This window comes from Chironomus tepperi, unplaced genomic scaffold (genome assembly GCF_022539635.2).
Source record: "Chironomus tepperi strain 1889 unplaced genomic scaffold, CSIRO-AGI_Ctep_v1 contig_37, whole genome shotgun sequence".
In the NCBI taxonomy this organism is placed as follows: Eukaryota; Metazoa; Arthropoda; class Insecta; order Diptera; family Chironomidae; genus Chironomus; species Chironomus tepperi.
In genome coordinates this window covers 1,657,861-1,678,280 of record NW_027226159.1, presented here as the reverse complement: position 1 = coordinate 1,678,280, position 20,420 = coordinate 1,657,861, and the positions used below count along the sequence as shown (strand labels likewise).

General features: G+C 32.6%; 1 long non-coding RNA gene across 3 annotated transcripts; it reads left to right on the top strand.

Moving 5' to 3' along the window:
• The first annotated feature begins 1,539 nt into the window (after positions 1-1,539).
• Positions 1,540-20,344, top strand: LOC139098657 (uncharacterized). 3 transcript variants are annotated; one of them, XR_011545220.1, is made up of 4 exons: positions 1,540-7,761; positions 7,871-7,957; positions 8,874-9,009; positions 20,039-20,344. It is a non-coding gene; the product is annotated as an uncharacterized lncRNA (long non-coding RNA). The 3 variants fall into 3 exon arrangements; XR_011545219.1 differs by having other exon boundaries at positions 1,540-7,957; positions 20,039-20,136; positions 20,195-20,344; XR_011545218.1 differs by having other exon boundaries at positions 1,540-7,957.
• Positions 20,345-20,420: the final 76 nt, after the last annotated feature.

Here is a 20,420-nt window from a genome sequence, read left to right as displayed (position 1 = left end):
CTGACTGACGTTATGACCTGCATTATTTTTTGAATATTGAGAATATTTAGAATAAAAAACATTGTAAAATGAAGCTTAACCCGATCGGCACATATTGAAATGTTGCTACCTCGGCGACGAGTCGGTCGTATACTTAAAGCCAAGTGGCTGCCACGATCGGGTTTCTACTAGAGTGTCCGAGACAAAGCTGAAACTAAAGGTCCCGATAACGAGACCGATACTTGAGCTTACCCTAGCGCAAAGCTTGAAATGAAATTTGCTTCTGGTTATCTTTTAGATCAATGCAATTTTTTCGAGTCACGATACATTTCAGTGCCCAAATTTTATTGTTTACTGCTGCAAAAAAAAAAAAATCACAACGCAATCCCAAGAATCACGATTTTTAAGGTTTATTCATTTCACTTCAGATTTTTTTTTAGACACATCAGTGTACTATGGCTTAAAGGTTTGTCAACACTGTCTTGAAGAACACATTTTAAAGTTAAATAAGATGTTTATCTAGACAAGAATTGTTTCATATATTTCAAGCAATTCGAGAAACTAGTCATCGAGAATCATGTTAAGATCTTGATCTTAGCTTACTTCTCAACATAAAAATAATTTTAAAACCCCTAATGACGTCATTTTTAACGTAAATATTATAAAAATTAACATAAATCATAGAATATCTATCGACTGTCACATAACTCTTTAAAAAGCTTCCTCAATAAACTACAACGCAATAAAGAAAACTTTGCCATATTGCACAGAAAATATTCAATAATCTAGAAAAAGCATTAAGCAAAAAAATAAGAACCATCTCATAATCAAATAAAGCAATAAAGTATCGATTCAAAGCAATTGAAGCACAAACGAGGTGAATAATTTAGCAATTCAGCTATGCTATATATAGCTTCTTTGCCCCATTGTTACAATTAATTTAATGAAAAGGAATTTCTTATAAAAAAATCTTCAACTGAATAATCAGTCATACTATTCGCAACACAATGTATACAATAAGAAATATTATGTATTAATGCTGACGATGAAGAAGACAACGATTATCTCATTCGCATACATTTTGTGCGCACATTCGGGATGGAAAAAAAAGAAACCGTAAAGAATTATAGTCTTCTTGTTAATGAGACCGAGAGGCTTATTTACATTCTTATTCCGACCAAAATAAAACGACGATATACACAAAAAAAAGGCACACAAACACATGTGCGAAAAAAATTAAATGTTGATATTTTGAAATTTTAAACTGGTGAGAAATTCTGGCCAGAATGAATGTCTCTCTCCCTATACATTCAAATGTCATGGCCAATCCAGTAATCATAAAAATAAAAAATACTTAAAAAAACCTTTTTGTGCATATTTAGAAGCAGAAACAAGTTCAACAGAGCTCGTTTTAAAATTTTTTACGCTTTTTTCGGGGATTAAAGAAAATATTTTTTGGCTGTATTTGATGAAAAATTGACTTTTGAGTGAAGTTAAAGGCGTGCTTCATAAATGTTTATTTCTTTTTTTTTAATATTGAATATTCATAACAAAGTATTTTAAGATGGAATGACAGTAAATTTTTATACATCTTCAATCTATTTTTCTGTGATAATTTTGTTCGACATCAAAGACAGCAAATTCTTAAAAAATATAGAAAAACGTGTGTTATGTGAGGTCACTTACTAAAGTGTAAAATTATTACGACGCATTTAACAAATTGCAATTGTTTATCATAATAAAAAAACTTGTTTGATGTGATTTTGTGATTTATATGTAAATCAGTAAAAAATAGATTAGAATACAGATTACATCATCAGCTAGCTTCACATGATCATCATCAGCCTAACATCATCAGCTTCAATGTCATTTACAATGTAAACAAATCATTGACACATTTTATATTTTCAAAATAACATACATTTACTTAGGTATAAATAATTTTTGGATATAGCACTAATAAGGAATCACTTCGCTATCGACACAAATTGAATAGGCTTCGACCATGACCTTGTAAACCTGAAGAACACAAATAGATTGAGCTGTCGAAAATCCCTCACTAAGCCGGTATGACTCTGACTTGGTGCTGGATTTGATTTTAATCTGGTACCATTCCAGAGTCGCGTTGGTCTAATACCAGATTTAGGATCGATAAAAAGATTTGTGCAATTCGAGAAATCTCTGTGATGTACATAAATATTAACGTCAAATAGAGCCATTGTAGACATTTAGAAGCTACATGAAGGCAGATCCAATTTGACGCTAGAATTGTGTTCCTGACGGAGTCTTAATCGAGTCTTGACAGAGTATTTTACAAATGTTTCTGTTGATCTAACAGAAAAAGGGAACATTTAAAATAACATAACCATTTATTGGGACTCGAACCCATGTTCAATGATTTTGAGTCGCATGTTCCTACCACTGAACTATCGGGGGTTATTTGACTACATGACAGATTGGCATTGATATATTATTCATTATTTGTTTCTTTCTTTCTAATGCATTCTCGATTATAAACCGTTGATAGGCCATTACAGGAGCCCTATTCTAACTTGTTTCTAACAGAGCCACTGGGGCATTTCCCCCCAACAACCTGGTATCTTGTATATAAGCATCAACGTAAAAACCCAATTTCCCAAAAATCAACTCACATCAATTAAACCCAGCAAGACAAAAAGGTTTTAAATAAACCCAGTAAGACAAAAAGACAGTTCTTTACCCACATATCCAAAAAATTATAAAAAAAGCCACAAAAAACAGATTTGCATAACAAATTTCGTCATCCACACATTGATTTATGAAGAGTCCGTGAATATTCGCGAGAAGGAATAAAAATAAAGAAAAGAATTTTTGTGCAAAAATCTTTAAATTATTTTTTTTTGTACGAAATAACCAGACTGTGGAAATGTCGAAGATGGCCGTTATTTTTTCAAAAATATAAATGGCCGTTTATTTTTGAATTTTGAATGACCGTTATAAAGCTTCCAAAATTTTTATTATTAATAAAACCAAAAAATTATTACGAAATTAATTATTTCTTAAACTATGAATCATATTTAGGTCGTGTAATAACAAATCAAGCTTCATGTGACAGTTTAAGTCAAAAATTTACAGATTTTAATATCGATTTTCTAACGGTCAAAATTAATTTGAACTTTCGACGTTTTTTGAATCCTTCGACATTCAGTGTCGAAGGATTTCGACACTCAGATTTCCACAGTCTGGAAATAACATCTCATAAAACTACTCGAAACTGGTTTTAGAAAGGTTTTGTATGTCCACAATAGTCAATTTCTGTGTATTCTGAATGATTTTAAAAGGCACAAAAAAATGAATTTTTGAGGGTAAGAATATTTTTTGCTTAATTTTGAAGCGTAGAATCTTGTATTTACATAATCACAAAAAAAAATGGAAAGAAGACCAAAATAGAAGGAACATGTTTGAGAGAAAAGAATTAAATTATGGAAATGTTTTGAAAAAAATGAGCGAATCATATATGAAAATTATTGAAACTAGAAGCTATTCATGACTTTTTAAGCAAGAATTTTTATTTTTTAGAGTTTGTTGAAAGAAACCTGATTTATGTTTAGAATTTTGTAATAATTGTGAAACTTATGAAGCGTTTAAACAGCAAAGAGCATGAAAATATTATTCTTAAATATTGTGTGCAATCAGGGGTCGGTTCCAGAATTGATCGATATTAGTTATTACTAGTCAATGCCAAGATAATGTCCAGACAGTGTTGATATCTTGCTTTTGACTTTAAAAAAGGCAAACTTTGCAAAGGCAATGAAAAGGCAAAGATTCTTAAAAAAAAAAAATCTTTCAAAGTCAGCTTAAAGGCAAAGGCGACCCATATCAACACTGTTTCCAGTGGATGTCCAGTTCTAAAGTATTTGTGTCTATTCGGGGTTTCTCCTTGGTTTCTCCTGTACTAATATGGTACTGGATGGTATAACCACGACACTGGATCGATGTAATGTGATACCTAGTGTGCTACGCCTAAGCAATATCGTACCAGTATCTGGGGGTGTGGCCAGAAATTGAAAAACGTTTCCTAAAATTGAAAGGAAGGGATGGATTGACTCCAAAAACCCCACTAATTACGCTCCTAATACTGCAGTAAATGACTGCATTTGAGAAATATCAAAGTGCACATTTGTGACTCTCGAACAGCATTTTTGTAATCGCTAGCGTAACTTCATGTCGTCGTATTAACGCCAAGTCATGAAGTTAGCATTTCATTAGTTATCACACCCTGATAGGCCTCCGGCGCCTAATTATGACCCGGCCTGTTTTTACGGCGCAAAATGCCATTCGCCTTTCTTTGCCGCTTGGAACTACTCTGACTATAAACAACAATTCTCAAGTGTTAGCTTCCCAAAAAACCAAATTCATAATTCCGCATAAACATCTTTCAAAAAGCTTCTGTTCCTCTTCTTATCATTCATTTTTCAGCACCTAATATACAGCACATATTGCTATGCTTCACCAAAAAAAACCATTTTCCTTTCACACGCGATTCTTCGCTCATAAATGGGCTATAAAAATATGAGAAGTCACTTTGAAAAATTTTTGAATTCATATTTTTTTATTTGTATTCTAAAAATAAGTATGAAATCACAAACGTATTCATCAACAACAGTTGAGAACATCAATGCAAGTGACGAGAAAATTTATGAAGGAAAAATATAATAATAAAAAGTTGAGTAAAAACAACAAAAGATTGAGGATAGAATGACTTTTTGTTCATGCATTGAATCATTTTTAAGGGAATTGTTGAATGATTTGGTGCTGCCTTGAGTCAGTTGAATTGAGTTTTTAGGTTTCTGAGGAATCTATTAAGGTGAATTTTCTGAGAATAATTAAAGGAAATAGTTGACTGAATTTTTATACAGTGAATCTAACTTCCGTTTCTAATGTGATTTATTAATTGGAGAAAAAAATTACTTTTTCAAGGGCATTTTAATTTAGTCATTGCATTTTTACTGTGTTTTTCATGGATTTTAAAAGAATTTTAAAATTCACAGTAAATAGTTTTGAATAATTGAGTTTACTTTAGCCGACTTTTCTGTACAACAGTGGTGAGCAACTGTTTTTGTGCAGCGGCATATCTTGGCGGTATGGCAGGACCGAAACCATACTCGGGATGTGGTTCATGATATTTTGGAGGCACACAAGTTGCTTACAACTGTTGCACAACATTGTTAGAATGTGACTTAAATAATGGCCTATCATTGCAAGTGCAGTAGTAAAGAAGATACAGAAAATGTGTAATTTATATGTACCACTTTGTTATATTGCCGAAAGAGCCCATTCACTCCCCTATAGTTCAATGGTAGAAGCGTGTGACAGGAAATCATTTAATGCGAGTTCGAGTCCCAATCGGAAATCTTAGAGTAAGCTTCGAATCCCAGTTCAAATCCCATTATTCCGGAATCTTTACTTTTTCTGTTAGTTTAATATGAATATGAGTCAAGGCAAGGTCATAGTAGCACCCATCTAAATTGAAAAGTAGACCAAATCCCCCAATTCTTCTAAAAATATTTCTGACTTCCTTGACTTTTTTAATCAAATAAGAAAAATCAAAAAAATCTAAAAATATGGTAAAAAACATTTTAAAAATTTGTTTCGCATATAAAAACACACGAATTTGTTTAAGGAATTTTATCACCAAAAAAGTAACGTTTGTAATGAAAATAAATATAAAATTGATAAGATTTCAAATGACAAAAAAACACATCGCGTTGTTACAAAAATTCAATGTAGCGTCTCCATGACATTAAACCACTCAATTAAACTTAGGAGGTAAAAAATTAAATTAAATTTACTTCCCCAATTAAGCAATGACATTGTTCCTGCATAAGATCGACCTCCACCGTAGGATGAAGTTTATCTATTCACATCAATTATTCAGCTATGAATAAAATTTGCTTTATAAGATCAAAAACTAACCGCCTATATAAATCAATTTTTTATAACGTGCGAGATGTAGCGAATTGGAACGAATGTGAACAATAAATAAACAAATTTATTTATTATGCTCGACTTTTGACTGCTTTATTGGTAAATTGATAAATTATGATTGCTTTATGACACCTTCTGGTTTCTGTTTACTTGATATTAATATTGTTTAAATAAAGTACCAATCATGTCCTTGAAACACGCTAATCTTTAGTGCATTAATTGATAACTGATATGGAATTTTGAGAATAGAATAAACATTCATAGCCGATTGTGTGTGTTTATTTTTGTCAAGAATTATGTCATCATTTTTAAGCTTTGGTGCCATGTTTTGTTGTTTCCTTTTCTCACTTTCGTGTGCCTTTTTAACACATTTATTCTTATTGGCTTTTTTTTTGCGGTTTTTTGTCAATTTCAATTTAGTCACTTAAAGTGTATTCTAAGTGGCTTGTTGTCTAATTAAGTGCTATGATCTCATAGTTTACTGTCGAGATCTCGAGACTAGGTAATTTATTGTCTGGACGATAAAAATGATTTTCAAGGTTGATGTCAGGTTTTGTGGGTTAATAAAGGATTTAAAGCACGTAGAGGACTATTGAGAATTGATTAAATGAAAGTTGTGACTTGATGTTCATGCAGAGTCATCATTCTTCTTTTAGAGTGGCTTTTAAATTGGAATTCAGTGTTGTTTGAGCTGTGTGACGCGGCACGATAGGAAAAATTGTTGAAAATGCCATAAATCGCATGCTGCCTGCGGTTTTGAGTGTTGTTAACCATCAAGGTGTGTCATGACACGAAAAAGGTTAAACAGCACTGCATTGGATAGTCGTAATAATTTTGTTTGGTCGATTTTCTGGTTTTTATCTATCAAACAGATAATTTGAGGGAATTTTGACGTACTTAAAGGTAGATAAGATTAAATTTTTGTTTAAAAATAATGAATTGAATTTTTGTGTCAATTTATCCGGTTTTGTGTTCTAGAATTCACAGTAATTAGGGTTTGGGTAAAGGATTGCAGGCCTGAATTTACTGCGTTTTAAATGGGCAGGTTTGCAATCTTTGGCTGTACCTTACAGTTCAGTGATGAACAACCTTGAATTTTTTGATGCACACCTTGGCTGTAAGCCTCAACCGAGAAATGCCGGATGGTATTTACAACTGTTATAGCTCATCCAAGGCTGCAAACCTGCACTTTTTGACAAACCTTGACTGCAATCAATATTTTCAAGCTAGTCACCTATTCCCACTGGTCAAAACTACTGAATCATTTACACCAGAAGCCAAAAATGCATTAATCATCTCATACTGCTGTTCTACCAACGACTCATATCCATTATGTCACATCATCTCTTTCATCTTCCTGTACATTTTTAATATACAGTAAATATTTACCCATTTGCTCAAGGAATGAGTTAACAAAATATTAAAATAAACTTCACAAAAAAAAGTAAATTATTTTTATTCCATATTTGCACTTGAGCTAAGCTTAAAATTCCATCAATTTTTTAAAGGTTATAAAAATTCATCCGAGACTAACATTTTTGACTCGACTAATTAGGAACTGGTCAGACAAATAGATTAATCAACACATGTATTATCTCTCGCTAATTACAATTATGCTTTCAATCATCACATTCATAATATTTTTTTTTTACTGCTCTTGATTCTTCTTTTATGCCGGTAAGAAACAAACTTTGTAGAAATAAAATACAAAAAAAATCTCACATAAAAAAAAAACAAAAATAACAAAAATATCGCACGCAACGGGATTTGGCAGTTTCACGTCTAGCACGTTAAGAATTCACTTGCAAACTGAAAGTAAGACTCGGCTTTGGTCTCTCGCTCAGTCAGTTTCAATGTGAAATAACAATAATAAAAATATTCCTTTTCGTTTGTATATTTACACTAATAAAAAAAAAAATACAAGAATTTGCGGCATGGTATCAGCGATATGGCTTCGTATGTATAGTAAACAGTAAAAAAAAAGATTCTCTCGCGACTCTCCATAAAAATTGTGAGTATAACAAGCATTCACTAAGACATAAGAGCCGGAAAATAACACTTAGTTTTTGTTTTTAAAATGAATTGTTTGAGTGTCCAGCATATTGAGTATTTATAGCCTCTAATTGAGCATCTTTGGGACATGATTAATTAATGAATGGAAGAAGAAGCCACTTTCATGGTCTGATGAGTCAAAAATTGCTTGCTTTTTTTGTTAGAATTGACATTTATAAATTTAACATTGCGTCCATGAAATTCCTGCGACTTTCTACTGCAGTAGGCAGTGGTGTAGTCAGGGTTTGACCCCCCAAGCCCCCATTGGTGATTTATTTTAAGTATGGATTGCAAGTTTGAGGATTTTTTAGGTTTTTTCAAAAAGAAATTCTAGAAAATTGAAAAAAATTCACGAAGGGGTGTGGGAAGGGTTGTTGGCATTGACCCCCAAACCCTTTGTCACCTAAATACATTTCTACAAGCAATTGACCTCATCAAACAATTTATCACAGCTTAAAATCAATAAGCTGAATGCCATGAAACAAATGACTGCAACTGCGGAATTTCTCTCAGATTATTATCCTCGATTAAAACTTAAATTCACAATTACTACTGCAATGTCACGAAGCATAAAAGCCTAAGCCCAAGTTATTGTTGAACGAATGACATCATAACATAACATTGTGTAATAAACAAGTCGCGTGTGTCATTTTAAAAATGAATGAATGACGATATTGAGCGAGAATGTATATTAAGGTCCACTAAATAGTCGCTCGAGAGAGAAAAGAGCATAAAAACTTAATACAGAGAACAACTTTTTTTCAATACTCAGTTGATGCCTCTTATAAGCGCTAATGTTATTACTCATTAATTGAATGATCACAACTGACTACTAATTTTAAATGAAGATGGTTAATGTAGACACTTATTCATAGTGAACAACTGGGAACAATGCTATTGAGTCTAATATATCAGAACGATGAAGATGGGCGGATTTTTAATGGTAGATTGGATATGATGATAAATCGATGCAAGAAGCTATGGAATGAAAATTAAGGACTGATAATGAAGGTGGGTAATGCATTTTTTTGAGATTGTAAAATACAGTTATGCTTTTAATTAAGGTTCTGTTGGGAAGGGGCGGATGGAAATGTGCGTAAATTACGGAACGATAAAAATAGCTTTTTTAGACCCCCTTCTCATACCTCGAAAGCTTTGAAGCTAAGTCATGAACCGAAATTTGGATTCTGTTGCAAAATTGGAAGCTTCTTCTCTACCCTAAATGATACGAAATTTCCGAACGTTCTCTATGGGACTGCTCACTTATTGTATGACGTTCTTTGGACCCATCCTAGATTACATCCGTTGATATTACATTTTCTTAAGAATGTGGGTTGTGGAGGATGATATAGTCAAAAAGCTTATTTTTCACGTCAATGGCCCAAGATTTTCCCTCATAATAAATTATAATCGAAAGCACTAAAGGGCTACAAGGTCAGGTACATATCCAAGAACAACCCCACTCTTTGGGCAGTTTCTCAAAATTCAAGTTTTTTCCGATATAACACCCCCTCAAAAAACTTCTGGCTACACCCCCTGCGTAAGGTTAACTAGATACGAATCATACTATTAATATCAATTTATGCATAAATTCAGCTAATTGCTATGTCCTCTGAAATATAATTAAGTTACAATGATTAAATCATTTAATTTTCCACATGACTCAGAAATTGCAACAAAGTTTGTTTATAAAAACACCGCTGTTTCTATAAACAGCATATGATTAATAAGTGAGAAAATGATTCTAAATTGAATAAAATGATTCTAATGAGAATTGAACTTGAGCATCTTTAAAATGCTACTGTGCATCATGTTTTATAAAGTAATTCGACTCAGCATTTCTCTCAAGAATTATGCGCAATAGCCAATGACTATTTAAATATCATCAACTTTTTGTTCATTTCCAACTCTTATTATTGACTAAAATTGATGGCATTTGAAGAGCAAAAGTGAAACGGAAACGTTTTGTTCTAAAAGATTTATATTTTTTTGTTTGTGATGATTTAAATTGCTACTGTTATATAATTAAGGCACGAATTTGGATGAAGTGTGTTATTTGATGACTTGTATAAATAGAATTTACGTATTTTGCGAGATTTCGCTTTCTTGGATGAGATAATTTGTTTGGATGCATGATTTGGATTAAATTAAGCTTTTTGATTAATGACGATGTTGGATTGTTGTGGAATTTTGATTAGATTAATTTGCTATAAATAAGTTTTGAAATTTGATAATAAAATTTTTTAATCAATGTTCTTATTAATCTTGATTTAAATTTTCTGCGATCTTTTAAGTTCAATTAATGCTTTGCAGGGTCAAATCTAGGGCAAGTGGGGGTTGACGTCATGCAACTTATCCCATTTTTTGGATAAAATTCTTCAATTTTTTAGGATTTTTTGGAAAAAATAATTCATTTTTCCAAAAATATTCATCAATTTGTGCCTGATTCCAAACAATTCCCCAATCAAACTAATTTCCCATAATCTAATCTACATTAACCCAATCCGACTAATCAATATCCAGTCTTATCTTAATTTTGACTCATCAAATTGAATTATATTGCATTCCAATAGCATTTTCAACTGCTAATAAAGTTGTTTTTGATAAAACTTTTCAATCGTGACTTGCTTTTGTCGATCAGAGTTAATCAAATCGATAAGAAGATTAATTGAATGTAATCTAACTGATATGAAACTTTTATTATGATTTTTACTATCAAATAACCACAAAAAAAAAAAAACAATCGATATGTTGACTATGTCTTTGGAAAATATCCTATGACGGTATGATGCAGAGGTGGGCAACCTTTTTTGTGGCATGACACACCTTGGCTTTACAAATTATTTCACTGCACACTAATATTTTTTTAATAAATATTAGTAAATTTGTTCAAATTTGATTCAAATTTATATTGATTGAGAATTGAGGTTATCAATCCCAAGACTGAAAACCCTATGAGGATTAAAGGTTAACCCCTAAGCCTAAAAAAGGTGGTTCTGTTTAGGAACAATCAGGTCTTTTTTGAACTTTTTCTATTCAAATCTGAATTTTTATTAAAAAATTGTCAATTTTTAGAATTTTCGGGATGACCTTGGGATGACCTGAGGATCTTATGGCTCTCCTGAGATTTTCCACGACACATCATTCTACCGCGGTACACAGGTTGTCCACCTCTGATAAATAATATCGATAAAATGAGGGGAAAATTTGTCAACATAAAATTTCTTCTTATCATTGTTCGTGTGTGAAATGCGTAAACTGAACTCAATATTTTTTTTTTCAAGTGATACAGCTATAAATAAAGTTATAATGGAGTGTTCCACGATATGGAACGCCACCATAAATTTTGTTGTCTTATTCTATTTGAGTGTGCATTTTTTGGGTCGATGGAATAGCTCAAAAGTGTACGTAATTGGACTTAAAGTTTAATAATAAAATTCTGGATGATATTTTGATATTCCTGTTCTAACTCAGTATTGTCCAAACTTTGTGCTATGACACACCTAGGTGGTAAGCCACAACTACAGTCACATTAGTGTCCCGTGACACACAATTTGGACAAAACTGCTCTACATCAGTGGTGGACAACCTTTATTTTTTCGTGGTACAATTTGTTGGTTAGCCTCGATTGAAACGGCACACGACATACGGTTCGTAACATTTTCAAAAATGTTTGGCAGCGCTCAAGTGTGACGCGACACACATGTTGCTCACCACTGATCTCCATGATAGTCGTTAAAATTAAAGAATAACATTCTCGATGATTTTTGATCTTCAAATCAACATTTACATTTTAAAGGCCAATTTCTCTCTCAAGCCAAACAAAACAGACATTCCAAAAATTGATGTTAATAAAAATGTCACGTTAAAGACTTATTTTAGAAGATAATTTGCAAGAACGCCATAAAAGTAAAATTCTCAAAGCTAATAGTAGCTAACAAGTATCGTACCGTGAAATTATTTTAGCCAAAAAGCTTCACTTTACTCAACAATAATAATCTATATGACGAGAGTTTCAATGTCAACATAACAGCAACAATACTTCTTCTTTTTAGCTCTCTCAAATGCTGTCAGCTACACAAATATGGTATGATGTCATTTTTTTTTTTATTTCCTTTGCTCTCTCAGCTGCCTCATTTCTTCGAATTTTTTTTGTGTGTTTCATCAGCTTAGACATAACATTGGAAATGAATCGCATTTAGATGTGCATAGCATCAAGATATATAAGCGATGCAAATTTATGGATCTTTTTTTTTGTTGATGTTATGTATTGAATTAAATTAAAAAAAATTCATTGTAATGTGTCTGTGGGTTTCGCATTTCAACATTTTAGCTCCCACACGCTCACATATGGTATACAATAAGATGATTGTAATTAAGAAGCAATGCTGCAGTTCAAATGATTTTTTTTAAAACTTTTTGCGTGTTTTTATTTTATTTTTATTTGATTGATTAAAATTTTATTATGGATTTAGTTTATTTTAAGAAATGTACGGGAGTTACGTGACGCCAAAGGAATGGGAATCCCTCTTCCTTCGCAGAGGGCGAAATTTGAACCCGAAGCTGATCAAGTGTCAAGTGTATACCTTTTCGTGGTATTCCCTGATATCACTAAATACACCGCTGCTAACCGAGCTATGTGGCAGGATAAGTTCATTAAAGAATAGAGTTAAAGTCAGAGCTTGAAGTCGACTTGAATTTCATATCGAGTCGAGTCAACTCAAGTAGACTTTTTCATATAAAATCTGAATAGACTTTGAGCTATGGTTAAAGATTATCCAATTCATTTTGTCTGAAGGGTTGCAGACTGCACAGTCAGACTAGGGATGGTAAGTCTTACAACTGATCATTTCCTAAGTCAACTTAAGATAAACAGGACTGAACTAACATTGAAGACCCAAAGGAAAAGACAGTAGAAGAGGGAAAGATGCCCTGCAACTTTGTAGAGCTCGTTCGAAATTGCAGGTCTGCAGTCTTGGACGAACTATAAGTTAGATCCCAAAACTGATTTTTCTTTAACCCTACAATTTTGGTTTATGGTTTTGATACAAGCATTCCTGTATGGCGATGGTTGTATATTTTCCCGAAACACCCGATTTCCAGGTCCCGGTCTCGATATCGAGAAAGCATAGATATTGGGGGTCTAAATCAGCAATTCTCAATGTCACGTAACATCCAAACGTTCCCTCAATTCTATAAAATTGAATTTCATTTCATCTGTCATGACAGCAGATAAACGTTTTTTTTCTTCATTCAGATGCAAAATTGATTGACATGATTGAATGTTTTTTTTCTATTTAAAAATAGTGAAAGTCATAAACAGTCATAAAGTCTCAAAATCCCATGAGATTATGACCAATTTAATAATGTTCCCATTTTAACCCTCATCATCTTCACGCAAAGACTATTTACTTGATTACATTATAATTTTCAACAATAAATCGCATTAAAGACCGTACTAAATGAACACCTCTTGTACATGTCATGGTAATTGTAGTCAATTTCGCAATATGTAATTTACTTTAATGATTGACATTTTCTTAAATTATTTTTGAATCTTGCTTAAAAAAAAGTGACATTTTTGATGTTAAACAGGAGCTGTTGAAGCTATTAACACAATTGTTGCCGACAAAAGGCTAGCGACGAAAGAGAAGAAAAGACTGTATTCAAATGAATATCGTGCGACTATTTATTTACTTTATAAAAGCTTTAAATAATTGAATTCGAGCGTCGCGATAATTGATGAATGTTTTTTTTATAGCCTAAACAATTTAAAACGTTTTATGGACTAACCGAATGTGAGAGGAGATAGAAAAACATTTATTTTAATTATATTGCACAATTTTCTTGTGTAATTCATGATTTTAAGTGAATTCAAGGTTAATTTTTCTGACCATGACCGTCACCTTTGGAATTAGTTTGTCAGACATTTGAAGTATTTCCATGGAATTCGGAGTTAGTAGGACATTAGGGGTACGGACCCCAAAAGATTCCATTGGAATCCGGAGTGCTGTGATGTTCGGAGAGAAGGGGTTGTCCGAAAAAATCGGGAATTCGGATTTTAATGCAGGCATTTAGATTTTGCAGTCCTGCCTACTCTGATTCAATCTCAAAAATTCGCTAAGAGGGTGTCCGAAAAAATCGGGAATTCGGACTTCAAAGTCCTTCCAACTCTGACGATATCTCCAAAATATTCCAAAAATCCGACAAAACCAAACCAAAAGATCCGACAAATTGATGATAAAACATAGAAAAAACAACAAAACTCACCTCTTTAACAGCATCATCAGCCAGATCATCAAGAGAATGTTGAAGAAGTGACAGCAACCGTTCATATTTGCCATTCAATTCGTCGAGTAATGTGCCATAAACATCAGCAATTTCAGGTTCAGCATTTAATGTTTCAGGGGCATTATAGTCATTAAGCGTAGCTTTGAATTCATTGCTCTTGTCAACGTATTGCTATATATTTTATATTATTATGAGATAACTGTTTTTTAATCCACTTATTTACATATAACAATCACATACCTCTGAAACTTTTATCAATTTTCCACCACATAGATTAGTATCGCTTATTTGATTATTTCCTCTTCTGACCGTTTCCGTCAAAAGGCTCTGAGATTTTGTGTGTTGTGTGATATGTAAATAATTAATTATCATCGGGTTAATATTATTGTGTAATATGATGAATACGATGGGGGGAATTTATTGTTATGAATAATTAGATTTTTTTATTTTTATTTTAGTTCCGCACAATTTTGACATGTCTGTCATGGGTGAAATTATTATTTGACATGTCAAAATTATGTGTTATGAATTAATTACTGAATTTTTTTCTGGTTTGTACAAGTTTTGGTCATTGGGGAGAAATTAAGTGTTCTATGTTGGTTTACATCAGTGACGGGAAACCTTCTATTTATCATGGCATACATAGATGATAAGCCAGCATCGAAACTGCACACGAAATACTGTTCAAAGCAATTCTTTCAATTTTTGAAGGTACTCTATTGTTCCGCGACACTCAGGTTGTCCACTACTGATCTATATATTACAGTAGTTGGCAACCTGTGTATTGTGACACTTGTTTCAAATGACAAAGATACGTTATAACTAATTATTGCCAGTCGATGTCTAGTTTTAACGTATTTTTGTCCACTCGTGAGTGTATCGCCAATAATTGTTGGAAATGGCATGAACCATATGTCATGTGTGGTTTCGGTCGAGGCTTACCAAGGGTGTACCACGAAAAATAAAGCTTGACCATCACTGATATACTTTATTATGTAAAATTAATATTTTTACAAGCAGCACTCGACTCGTGGACATTCAGATGATCTGTCTAGTAACAAGGACGACTAATTGCTTCCGGATGTCAATCAATCGTTCATCTAACTAGACAGATCAGCTGAATGTGCACTTGGATGAATGAGTTTAGCATTCTGCCATATTTGTTTTGAGTAAAAAGTCAATGTTGAGAATTGAATAATAATTTATAAATTTCAACATAGTTCATAGGTTCGAATCCTACTAAATATAAGGTTTTATAATGTATATTTTAAAAGGTTTTTTTTTTTTTTGAAAAATATTATTTTCTCTTAATTTAGTTCTCAATGACCTCAACTTGCATACCAAAAGTATTAAATTATTATATTGTATTGTATATGTTTGAATTAAATATGAATATTAATTATTATTAATTTTTATTTGTTCAATACTCTATTGTCTTTGTCAATTTATTGGAATTACTGATCCATAAGTTACTTTTGAGTGCTCGCGATTAAAATAAATAAAGAAGATTATTTTTTTTATTATTTTTTAATTAGTATTATCCAAAATTATAAATTAAATTGTGATAAAATTGATCACAGATTGATTACCTGAATAAGAAATTAGCATTTATGATTTAATACCGGTTCCTATTTTATATTTTATATCAAAACTTACTCTGTATCTCCGAGATTTCTTAATATCTTATTTTTGACGAGAGATTAAACGAGGAAATCATTCATTCAGCGCATTCATATTCATTCATAAAAACACAAAAATTATATCCATAAATTTATCATCACATTGATTGCATGAATAGGAATATGTATATGGATATTCCTGAGCAAGAAAAATGCATTAAGGTTTATATTTAGCACATTTTGGGTGGGTTGACTAATCGACGAAAATTATCAAATTTAGAGTTTATGTCATTTTTTATGACCTAATCAGAGATGTAGAAAGTTTTGATCACCAAATGAGCCCGGATGACACATGGCGTAGTAAGTTCGAGAGATCTCGGCTTGGTCTACTTAACTTTGCTGAATCTAGCTTGGTTTTGCTGAATCCGGCATGATTCTCAACTAAAGCCGTAATTCCAAGTGACAGAATCGTGGCCAGACATTTTTAGAGTATGAATCTCAAAAAATTCAGATTGTGGGAGGGTTTTAGGGTTTTTTCCACGAAAACTCCTTGTAAATTGAAGAATTGTTACCAAATACGAGGAAGGGGAAGGGTTTAGGGCAGTGTTGCATAACAAGCACCTGTGACAGCAAAAAACCATACAGTTTATTGATAATTTGTATGGTTTTGTTAGAAAGGTTATAAAGAATTTATATGGTTTTTGCCTGTAACAGGTGCCTTGCAACTCTGGTTTGGGGTTGACTATCAAACTAGAATGGACAAGAACATCCCAGTCAAGCCTAACTAGTTGTTGTCTAGTTCTGTTGGTTTTATATCAAACTAGAACCGCCCAGGAACCCGAGATTGACATTCAACGTCATGTGCTTTCCTTGTCTAGTTCTGACGGTTTCTTATCTAACTAGAAACGTCCAGGTACCCGAGATCGACTTTCTACTTCATGTGCTTTCCGGGGTATTCATCAAGTATTCATTTATATCACATGCATAATAAATTACAATAGATTAATCAAAATTCTATGAAATTTGACCATTTGTCAATTGTCAACCTTAAAAACATTTTTATATTATTGTGTCACAATACCCTTAAGCATTCATCACTCGTACATTTAAAAAATTATAAATCAACGAAACAAAAAACTAAAAATTGTAGTAACGAATAAAATACTTCCAATAAATAATTTAATTAAAAAAACATTTTTCTATCAACGATAAATTAATTCAAACCGAAATGAAACAAAAAAATCAAATAAAGAATCGAATACTCACATCTAAGTCAAGAGCATTGCTGATGGTTGGAAGTAATTTTAATTTTTGTGTTTGCGTCTCAACCCACGTCTCCTCGAGTATGAGAGATGTTTGTAAGTTCTTTAATAGACCAATTGCTGTTTCGACGCTCTGAATTCTGTGGACATGAAAAGCAATAAGAAGAGAAACTTTTAATGTTATGGCTCAGGGTTGGATTGATTAATGCGACTGGTTTTGGATTATTTTGAGCAGTTGTGGGCAACCTGTGTGTCGCGGCACAATATGGTGAACAAATTGTTTGGAAATGCCAAGAACCGTATATCGTGTAAGGTTTCGGTCGAGGCATGCAACCAATGTGTCCCGCGAAAAGTAAAAGGTTGCTCACCACTGATTTAGAGACTTAGGCATTAAGGAGAATTGAAAGTTATCGGATCTTATTGAGGAAATAAATCAGATCACTAAAGGCTAAATGACTTTGAAAAAGGTGCACATAAGAACTGCTTGAAAAAGTCTGGATGATTATCATTGCTCTAAATCAGTTGTGGGCAACCTTTGTTGCGCAACATGATACTTTGATGGTAAGTCATGACGGAAACCACACAAGGTATGCAGTTCATGGCATTTCCAGTATGCCGCGAAACACATGTTGCTCATGACTGCTCTAAGTTCATATTCTTGTGTGCAACAACACATATGTTGCCCACAACTCCTCTAACTTGACGATCGTCCATAATTTGCAATTTTTAATCCTACCTGTCAGCAAGTTGTAGATTAACATTATTCCATCTCGAATTAAGACGCTCAACTCGGGTATGAAGATGCTTAAGATCCTCAATAATCTTTGTTGGAACGCCCATACGTCCGAGTTGATTAGCTGAATTATTTGTCTTATCCATAGACGATTGATTTTCATAGATAATTTCCTGGAGTGCTGTTAACTGTTTTAATAGTTCACGTAAACCTTCGATTGTCGACGGCATAATGATATGACTGGCAAGAACATTCTCCAAATCCTTAATGATATCGCCATTCTTCTCAAGTCCAGTTAGGGATGTCTCAAGTAAATTCAATCTTTCTTTATGCAAATTAGCTTGAGTTATCAACTCCTTATATAACTCATTCAAATTCTCCAAGTTCTTTTTCTGTGCGGGAGATTTTACTGGAACTGATCGGAAGGTTTCTTTTAAATTCTTAAGATCAGAATCAAAGAAGCCAAGGCGTCGATTAAAATCAAGTATTGTCTCAAGTGCTGCATCGGATGCGGTACGATCTTGTGGTAAACGTGATAAAATGATGCCATCAAGTTCTTTTGCAAGACTTTCAAGTCGTGATGATAAATTAAGGCACTTTTCATTAAATAGTTGACTTGTTTGCTTGTTCTCCTCTGGAATGGACGTGGAAATTGATGAGAATTAGATATTAAGCTAGAAATTCATGAACTGTATTCTGCAAATACTGAAATTACCGCGGAAAGATCGAAAACGGAACATTCCCTTCATCTTAAAATGTCAATTATTAGCTTGTCTTTTGTCACAAAAGAATCACAGGAAATTTTACACAAAATAAGAAGCTTTTCGTCTCAAATAAAACTTAAACGAGCACTTTCCGTTTCAACAGTCACGAATAAACTAATCTAAAACTGTTTTGTTTGTCTTGCGAGACACAAAAATTAAGTTAATTGCATATCAATTATCTAATTTAAGATGAGATATACTTAAAAAGCTCCATAACCGGTAAAGTGTAATGTCAACACGAGAAACCCAGCTCTGGTCGATATTTTTGGTATTTTAAGCATAAATTTATTGACATGATGATGATATGATGAAAAACAATAGAATTATCAACCCACAATCAATTATCACAAAAGTTATTGTCTTGTTTAGAGATCAAGTGAAAGAGATTGTTGTCCATAAAAGCACATCTCGTTCAGACTTTATGATTATTGCAAAATTTTTAAAATATTTTTTAAATTTATTGGTAATATGGAATTTTTTAAGTGCACTTTTTTCATGTGGGATGTCCAAAATATGACTTGTGGATTTAAGAACTGTAAAATATAGCATCAAAAAGGCTTTTATTGCGAATTTATCACAAGAATTTTTGAGAAACTGTAAATTTTTATGAGAAAATCCCGTTAAGAACAATTTCGTTCGTATAATTTACACTAAGTAGCTACGATCAGCGCGAAAAAGCATACATAAGAAGCCGATAAAAGCATTTTTAATTGACTAATTGCTAATTGATCATACGGAGCTAACATTCCATCAAAAAACACATAGCGAAAAAAAAGAGAAAATTACATGTGAATAAGAAATAATAAAATAATGTTGTAAGTCCTCTGGTTTTTGATTGAGGGACGAAAGCGCATTTTTCCCACGAATCGAATTACAGAAAGAGACCAGCTAGAAGTCAGAGTCAAAGACCTCTTTAATCTAGGTTTCGACTATTGTATGCAAGTATGCGCATACAATTTGCAAATCATGCATTCAAGTGCTAGAATTTACATGAAACTGTAGCACTACAGAAAATTCTGTAGCACTACTCATGAAAATTCTAGCACTTGTAGGCTTGTTGACTTGAAATCTGTAGGCGCATACTTGCATACAACTGTCGAACCCTAGTTTAAACGTTTTATCATTGCCTCACGATTCACAGTAGATCAATAGGAGCTATTACAAAACAGTCATCTATCACGTACAAAACCATACAAATTATCAAGAAATCGTACGGTTTTTGCCTGTGACAGATGTCTGTTTTGCAACTCTGCAGTATCAATCCATTCGCAATCGTTGAAAAATCATGATTTTATTAATATCCATATAGAAAATAATGTTTGTAACGGTTGTTCTAAATTCAAATTTTCTAATAAAATCTTTCATTCGCAGCCAACTTCAGGTATGTTTACAAATGCAATTTGGATGCAATTAAAATCAATAATCATCTAGATTAGGAATGTTTACAAAATTAATGACTATGTGATGCGGTAATAACTTGATTAAACTGATCTAACAAAACTTATTTGCACTCTCTACAATGCCTAGATACTGAGATCTCGTGCCTCACCCTCCAAGTCACCCAACCAATCGATCAAAGTGAATTAATAAACAATTTTTTTTAAAACAGGGCTAAAAATATTACACGACAATATGTAATAATAATGATTATGAGAAATTTCATTACATGTAACATGACCATAAATATAAGTCAGATATTTTATAAATATGAAAATGTAATTGCAATTAAAATACGATGATATTGATAATTAAA